Genomic DNA, 9,605 nt, shown 5'->3' on the forward strand with positions numbered 1-9,605 from the left:
GTCTCTAAGGTGCCATAAGTACTCCTCATTCTTTTTGCTGATACACACTAACACGGCTACCATTCTGAAACCTGTTACTAGTAACTGGAGTTCTTCAAGATGCACTCTGTATATTCATATTCTTGGGGATGTGCCGATCCAGTGCAGCAAGGATGGTGGAACCTTCTAGTAACAGTGCCTATTAGAGAAACCTTGCCCCTCACTTTCTGTCCCTCGAGTTCGCATCAGAGCTGGGATGTGGCTACAGGAGAGGCATTGGTGCCATTGCTGCCTCAGTTCCTTCCAAATGCTAATGCAGAATACCAAGTAAAGATACAATTAGGACTCTGCAGAAGCAGGGAATGCGGGCAGGGAGTGTGAATGTGCAGAGTGCATCTCCAAGTACTCCAGTTACAAGTAACCTCCATTTCTTCTTCCAGTGCCGTCTGAATATTCCTATTCTTGGGAAAGTTTGGCGAGCAGTACCTTTATAAGGAAGGAGGGGTGAAGCCCTCATTTAACAACCATTGAAGTACTGCCCTACCAAAACAAGCACTGGACACAAATTCTAAATCTAGTACATATTGAGCCCATGTAATGGCCTTGCAAAACACAATAGGAACATGTCTGCGAAATGCTGTAGATATGGCCACCCCCCAGTACTGTAAGCTCTAAGAGAAGAAGGAAGGGAAAGTGAAGTTCACCTTTAACACTCCTCAATACCAAGTCTGACCCATCTAGATAGTGACTGAGCTGAAAGGGCCCTACTCTTTGAAGAACCAATAAAGAGACAATTTAGAAGAACATCTGAAGACCTTCATTATATCCAGGTAATATGAGAGAACTCTTTTTCATATAAGGAATGCGATTTAGCATCTCGCTTATGTATATGAGGTTTTGGGAAAAATACAGGTTTATATATTGATTTACATGAAAATTGGAAACAACCTTTTGAATTAATCTGGGACATGACCTAAGGACCATCTTGTATCTATGAAAAATAGCATAGGGAGGATCATCCATTAATGCATGCAACTCACATATTCTTCTAGCAGAATTGATTGCCAAAATGAAAGCTGTTTTTACTGAAAGGTGAAAAAGGGAGCAATCTCATAATGACTCATAAGGGGCAGAAATTAACTGAGTCAATACTAAATTTAAATTCCACAAAGGGACAGGATCTCTAGTGGGTGGATAAAGATTCAATAGACCCTTCAAAATTTTCTTTACCATGTTATATGATAAAATGGGTTTGTCTCTAGGCTGCATGTGTACCGATGAAATAGCCACTAAGTGTATTCTAATAGATGACTCAGATAGACCCTCTTTTTAAAAGTGTAATAGATATTCTAAGATCATTTGAATCAGGGCTGAGACTGGATTTTCATTCCTATTTCCTGCCAATATAGTAAATCTTTTCCATTTGAGACATAACACCTTCTAGTTGAGTGTTTTCTAGCATTAATAAGAATTTGCTGAAACTCTTCCATCAAAGTCCTGTGGCCCAAGCTGTTAATTGTAGAGATTTGAGGTGTGGGTGGAGCACTTTCCCCTGGTACTGTCTTAAAAGATCAGTCAATCAGGGTAGAGTCCAGTGGTTGCCCTTGGGTAAGTGGAGTAGGTTGGTGTTCCACTGTTGTCTTGTCCATTCTGTAGCAACTAAGATCATCCTGACTGAATCTTGCTTTACTTTGTTTAAAATTTTGGAAATCAAAGTGAATGGGGGAAATGCATACTTTAGAGCCATTCCACAGTTTAGGAGAAAAGCATCTGTCAAAGATTGGCTGTCTGCTCCTGCTCATGAGCAAAAGGAAGGGCATTTTGTATTTAGACTGGTGGCAAACAGATCTAGAGTAGGGAACCCCCAATGTTTGAAGATACCTGAATTTCCACGGTTTTTAGAGACCAATCATGCATCTGATGATTGTCTGCCGAGACGATCCGCCAATTCGTTGTGTTCTCCTGAAGTGTGTAAAGCTATCAGGTAAATGTTGTAATGTATGCACCAAATCCCATATCTCTATCACTTCACTGCATAGGTGAATCAAATGAGTCCCATTTGTTTGTTCATATATAATAAACTGCAGTCATGTTTTCTATGGCCGCTTGGATAACTGAATTGCATATCTATGGAAGAAATGCTTTTAGGGCCTCTGTTTCTGGCTGTCATGGGAACTTGTTCTATAGCTCCCATGTTCAGAAGTGCTTGTACCTCTGTTCCTAACAGTCTCTCATGAGAGTGGTCCCCAAAGAGTGAGGGAGTGATGTGTGTGGGGGGGTGTACGGGGGAAATTATCTGAACTGGGCGGTATAGAATTCTTATTATATCCAAAACCTAGAACCAAGGTGAAAGCTGTTCATCTATTATAAAATCTGCACAGTGTCTCCAAACTGGTTTGCTAGGACCGATTCAAAGCTCCTAACTAACTAGTCAAATCTGAGGTCCAAGTTGTGGCAAACTATGGGTGGCTGAGGGATTCTTTGTCCTCTTACAAGGTTTGAAGGGTTTTTTCCTGTCCTGTCTGTAAGTAGGCCTGGTGCTGATGATATCGTTGCTCCTCTGCTAGGAGGCAGACTGTAATGGGGCACATTCACCTCTTGCGAGTGTCCCCCCTGCCATCTGTGGTCTGCCTTTGGTGACTCAGCCCTCTGGCCGAGTCACACACAGTCTGTCTGTGTGATGAAAGGAAAGCAAAGCAAAACTCCTTCCAGGGTACAAGTCCAACCGGCGTCTCTCTCAGTGCCCCCTATAATGTCTGTCACAAGTTGTCCCTGCTCTGGGTTAGAGCAGTGCCACAGGCCCCCCCGCTGACAGTCTTCCCCCTCTTAGGGCCTTTCCAGACACAACTCTCCAGCTGGGCCGCTGCAGTTCAGTTCCCCCCTCTGGGGGTGCCTCAGTGTATAGGCCACTTCCCCCAGTGGTTTATGGGGGTTGGGGAAGACCCCAGCCCGCCCACGCCTCTGGGTCCCAGCCCAGGGACCCTGTAGACAGCAGCTGTCTGCTGTGTCCCTTTAACTATGTCACATGGCTTCTCTAATTCCCTGGGCCACTTCTCTGCGGTGTCTTCACCCTTACCTCGGGGCCTTTTCCTAATGCAGTCCCAGAAAACAGCTCAGAGATCCTTCTCGCTCTCCCTGACTTCTGGCAGCACTGCCCTGTATAGGGTTCTGCAGCTCCCTCAGCCAGCCACACACCATCCACACTCATGCAGAGATAAAGTTTCTTGACACCTTAAATGACTGTTTCTTGGAGCAGCTAGTCCTGGAACCCCCAGGAGGAGAGGAATTTTTGATTTAGTCCTAAGTAGAGCACAGGATCTGGTCCAAGAGGTGAATATAGCGGGACCACTTGGTAATAGTGACTATAATATAAAAGTTTAACATCTCTGTGGCAGGGAAAACACCACAACAGCCCAACACTGTAGTATTTAATTTCAGAAATGGGGACTACACAAAAACGAGGAAGTTAGTTAAACAGAAGTTAAAAGATTCAGTGCCAAAAGTGAAATCCCTGTAAGCTGCATGGAAACTTTTTAAAGGCACCATAATAGAGGCTCAACTTAAATGTATAACCCAAACTAAAAAACATAGTAAGAGAACCAAAACAGTGCCACCGTGGCTAATCCACAAAGTAAAAGAAGCAGTGAGGCAACAAGGCTTCCTCTAACAAGTGGAAGTTAAATCCTAGTGAGGAAAATAGAAAGGAGCACAAACTCTGGCAAGTGAAGTGTAAAAATATAATTAGGAAGGCCAAAGACTCAAAAAGTAATAGCAAAAAAAAAAAATTAAGTACATCAGAAGCAGGAAGCCTGCTAAACAACAAGTGGGGCCACTGCACGATCGAGATGCTAAAGGACCGCTCAAGGACAATGAGACCATTGCAGAGAAACAAAATGATTTCTTTGCATTAGTCTTCATGGCCGAGGATGTGATGGAAATTCCCAAACCTGAGCCATTCGTTTTGGTTGACAAATCTGAGGAACTGTCACAGATTGAGGTGTCATTAGAGGAGGTTTTGGAACAAACAGTAATAAGTCACTAGGACCAGATGGTATTCACCCAAGAGTTCTGAAGGAACTCAAATGTGAAATTGCAGAACTACTAACTGTAGTATGTAACCTATCATTTAAATCAGCTTCTGTACCAAATGACAGGAGGATAGCTAATGTGATGCCAATTTTTAAAAAGGTCTCCAGAGGTGATCCCGGCAATTACAAGCCAGTAAGCCTGATTTCAGTACTGGACAAACTTGTTAAAACTATCATATAGGACAAAGTTATCAGACACATAGATGAACATAATTTGCTGAGGAAGAGTCAACATGGTTTTTGTAAAGGGAAATCACACCTCACCAATCTACTAGAATTCTTTGAGGGGGTCAACAAGCATATGGACAAGGGGGATCCAGTCGATATAGTGTACTTAGATTTTCAGAAAGCCTTTGACATGATCCCTCACCAAAGGGTCTTAAGCAAAGTAAGCTGTCATGGGATAAGAGGGAAGGTCCTTTCATGGATTGGTAACTGGTTAAAAGATAAAAGAAAAGGAGTACTAGTGGCACCTTAGAGACTAACCAATTTATTTGAGCATAAGCTTTCGTGAGCTACAGCTCACTTCATCGGATGCTATGGTTATGAGGACATTTATATACAAACAGAACATGAAACAATGGGTGTTATCATACACACTGTAAGGAGAGTGATCACTTAAGATGAGCTATTACCAGCAGGAGAGCAGGCCGGGGGGGGAAAGAAAACCTTTTGTAGTGATAATCAAGGTGGGCCATTTACCCCCCCCCCACGCTCTCCTGCTGCTAATAGCTCATCTTAAGTGATCACTCTCCTTACAGTGTGTATGATAACACCCATTGTTTCATGTTCTGTTTGTATATAAATGTCCTCACTGTATTTTCCACTGAATGCATCCGATGAAGTGAGCTGTAGCTCATGAAAGCTTATGCTCAAATAAATTTGTTAGTCTCTAAGGTGCCACTAGTACTCCTTTTCTTTTTGCAAATACAGACTAACACGGCTGCTACTCTGAAACCTGGTTAAAAGATAGGAAACAAATGGTAGGAACAAATGGTCAGTTTTCAGAATGGAGAGAGGTGTCCCCCAAGAGACTGTACTGGGCCCAGTTCTATTCAACATATTCATAAATGATCTGGAAAAAGGGGCAAACAGTGAGGTGGCAAAGTTTGCAGATGATATAAAACTACTCAAGATAGTTAAGTTGCAGGCAGACTGCGAAGAGCTACAAAAGGATCTCTCAAAACTGGGTGACTGGGCGACAAAATGGCAGATGAAATTCAATGTGGATAAATGCAAAGTGATTCACACTGGAAAACAATAATCCCAACTATAGGTACAAAATGATGGGGTCTAAATTAGCTGTTACCACTCAAGAAAGAGATCTTGGAGTCATTGTGGATTGTTCTCAGAAAACATCCACTCAATGTACAGCGGCTGTCAAAAAAGTGAACAAAATGTTGGGAATCATTAAGAAAGGGATAGCTAATAAAACAGAATATATCATATTGCCTCTATATAAATCCATGGTATGCCCACATCTTGAATACTGTGTGCAGATGTGGTCGCCCATTTCAAAAAAGATATATTAGAATTGGAAAGGGTTCAGAAAAGTGCAACAAAAATTATTAGGGGTACGGAACAGCTGACATATGAGGAGAGATGAATAAGACTGGGACTTTTCAGCTTGGAAAAGAGACAATTAAGGGGGGGATATGATAGACGGCTATAAAATCATGACTGGTGTGGAGAAAGTAAATAAGGAAGTGTTAGTTACTCCTTCTCATAACACAAGAACTTGGGGTCACCAAATGAAATTAATAGGCAGCAGGTTTAAAACAAACAAAAGGAAGTATTTTTTCATGCAATGCAGAGTCAACCTATGGACCTTCCTGCCAGAGGATGTTGTGAAGGCCAAGAATATAACAGGGTTCAAAAAACAAAAACAAACAAAAAAACCTAGATAAGGTCATGGAGGATAGGTCCATCAATGACTATTAGCCAGGATGGGCAGGGATGGTGTCCCTAGCCTCTGTTTGCCAGAAGCTGGTAATGGGTGACAGGAAATGGATCACTTGATGATTACCTGTTCTGTTCATTCCCTCTGGGGCACCTGGCATTGGCCACTGTCAGAAGACAGAATACTGGGCTAGATAGACCTTTGTCTGACCCAGTATGGCTGTTCTTATGTACTCCTCCAGATCTAGCAAGAAACTGCTCTCAGTCTGGCCCTGCAGCTCTTCTTATACTAGCCTGCTGGGCCCTGATTGGTTGCTACCCACACAGCCAGTCTAGGCAGCTTGGAGGACCTCTCTACTGCCCTTTTCTAGACCTGGGTGTGGCAAGGCCACACGGCTTCCAGGAGGAGGCCTCAGAGCCTAGTCCACTCCGTCACACAGACGAAGTTGATGGTATGTACTGCCTGTGATAATGGAACACTGAGATAGAAGATCTTCTGTAAAGTGACATAAGTCCTAGAGACCTAGCTGTGGACAGAGTCTCCTTTAATTACCCAATGTATCAACTGTCTGAACGCTAAATAATCCATCTCCTTCAAAAGGTAAGTCTTCTTTTTTAGCCCTGGTCCCTAGTGGGAGACAGGATAAATGTAGCCAGGCTTGTCTACAAAGAGATAATGCTATTGCAAGCGAGTTCCAGACAGTAGCTTAGCTAGGGGAGAGCAGGGCAGCGGATAGAAGGTTGAAAGCCAGATCTCAGTCTTTGAAGTGTTGTAGCTGCTATGACAAGGGAGTTCAGTTGAGGATGTTATGCAAAGCCGTAAGCCTCCACTCAAATGCAATTGTAAGATCTGTAACTTGTACCGTTAAGTTCTGCAGCCTTTTTGCAGACTTTGTAACTTGTTATTGTTAGCATAGTCTTTTAAGTTTTGTAACCTTTGCAAGCTTTGTAACCTTTTCAGTTACCATTTGTATGAACCTCCAAGCTTTCCAATATTCAGAGAGAGTGTGAACAAGGGAGTGTGGGAGATAAGGGAGATAAGGGAGTATGAACAAGGGAGTGAATGTGGGACTGGGCGGAGAGGAACTGCAAGGAGAAAAGAGTCTGGAGACAGGAGACAGGTGTGTCTGATGTAATCTTCCCTGAGAAGGCAATCATAGGGTGCTGTAAAGAAAAGAAGAACCTGGTATGCGTGAAATGAACTGGTCTGGGAATGCTTCTCGGTGATGGACACAGAAGGAAAACTCAGTGTACGTGACAGGAGCCACTCAGTTCCAGCATGGCGATAGACATGCACACAAGCCCCCTGCTTCTTCTTGACCTGCTCACCGGCCCGCATCCGTGACCACAGGCGGACACACCAGATCTACCATGCTTCGGCTTCTCGGCTTCCCATGCTGTCTTCGGTAACTCTCCGCCTGTGTAAGTGTGTGGGTGCAGGAGGGTATGAATGTGATGAATGTGTGCATATATGAATAAGCTCCATCCCTTTTCTGTCTGACCCAACAGCGGCATCATAATAAAACTAATAAAAGTGTGACCCTGGGTTGGCTTTTACTCCTTTTAGTCCTTACTTTTAGGGGAACAGAGGATGCACTTGAAAACAAGAGAAACCCTATTCTGGGATTTGATGCAGCTTGTCAGCCTTTTTGGAAACTGGTTGACATGAAGAGGGTTTGGACCAAATGGACTTAGCTAGTTGCCATAACCCTTCTACTATGGGCAAAGAGACTAAGTTTCATTGTCGACCCTAAATATCGAACATCCTCCAGAACAACTGATGGTAAATTCAGGGTCGATGCAATCCTATCCACTAACTCACAGTAAGGAATTGCATCCTCAAAGGGAGACAAGGCTGTCGTCATTCCAACATTGTCATCAGGAGATGAGCTGCTCAACAACTCTCCTGAATCATAAGGAAATTTATGGAAGTCCCTCTTGGTATTCCTCTTCTGAAGTTACCTCCTGTTCTGCAAGCTGGGGAGGATCTGACAGTCTTCAATCCCTGGCTGAAGGATCCTGACCTCTCTGTTCCATAGAAGGTGGTGGAATTTATTCTACCCTTGCAAAGTCCAATCTTCTAGTATGCCAAGAAAATTGAGAAAGAGTTGGCCAATACGGCCATGGCATCCGGGCAGGTATAGGATAGTCCTGCCAGCTTGACCAGTTTGATATAGCAGTCTCCAAAGGATACTCAGGAAATTCAGGATCCCTCCTTAGAACACGTCTTCCAGGAAACAACTGTCCAGTTGACACCCATACCAGATCCAGCTCTAACTCCAACCTCAGATCAAATCCCAGGTCCGACACTGAAGCCACTGGTGAGCCACTCACAGATCCTGATAACTCCTGTTTGGATCCAGGGTTGGTGTAGATTGTATTTTGGCAGAGGTCAAAGTTGAGGATCTCACCAACAGAGTCTCAGTTGACTTGGAACAGGAGCCTGGCACCGAAGCTCTTATCATGGATCCGGATGACTTCTTGGATGCAGAAGTAGACTGAGCTGACTCCAGTCTCTTACTTTTTCTGCCTGATCCCTTTGAAGTCTTGGATCTTGTAGGCATAGCAATTAACATATCCTGTAACAGAAACACTGGCAGGGCGTCCCTTCCCGGCTCGGGGGCAAGCACGCTGCATATTTGGCAGTATGCTGGTGAGTAATTTTCACCCAAACATTTCAAGCACTGTACCTGCGCATCAGAGGGAGGAAAGACTGCTGGACACAACACATTTTTCTTGAAGCCTTGTTTCTTTGTGCTAATGTCCATCACAGCGGTTATCTATTTCTAATCTAATTAAGAAAAAATTTCTTTTTAAAACTATAAACTATACTAATTATGTAACTACTAAGTTACTACACTACTCATATAAAATTATTAAGATCACTGTCCGATTTATTTATTCTGTGAGTGTTTTGGGGGGTTTAGACTACAGCACTAACTGCAGAAAGAAGCAGATGGCAGGTGATTCACATCCTAATGCTGCAGCCTTTGGAAGGAATTGAGGTGGCAATGGTGCCAACACTCTTATAGCTAAGCCCCATGTCTGTCACAAGTGCTAGGCACACAGAGGGCGGGGCAAGGGATGTCTAATAGGCACCACTACAAGAAGGTTCCACCATCTAGCTGCGCTGGATCTGCACATCCCCAAGAGTGGAAATATGCAGAAGGTGCTCAAAGACTTGTCAGTTCCTGATTCATCCCAATGGAAGTGCTCCTCAAAAATCCTTTTAACTCCAAGCCAATACTTCTTTTTTTTTCAAGAGTTTAAGATCTTCTTGCAGATCAGTTGCCCAGACTAAGATGTAAGAATGTCCATACTAACCTCCAAAAAGGAAATTCCCTACAAAATCTCAAATAAAGACATAGGACTCCAGAAAAGCAGATACATCTGATGAAGTGAGCTGTAGCTCACGAAAGCTCATGCTCAAATAAATTGGTTAGTCTCTAAGGTGCCACAAGTACTCCTTTTCTTTTTGCGAATACAGACTAACACGGCTGTTCCTCTGAAACCAGAAAAGCAGAGTCAGACAAGGGAAAAATTCAAGATCCACAGCAAGCAGTAACTACTACTAGAATAATCCAAGAACCTGACTATAATTTTACCATCCACGATGGAATTTATGTTCTCAGAAATACC

Source organism: Caretta caretta, chromosome 2 (assembly GCF_965140235.1).
Source record: "Caretta caretta isolate rCarCar2 chromosome 2, rCarCar1.hap1, whole genome shotgun sequence".
NCBI lineage: Eukaryota > Metazoa > Chordata > Testudines > Cheloniidae > Caretta > Caretta caretta.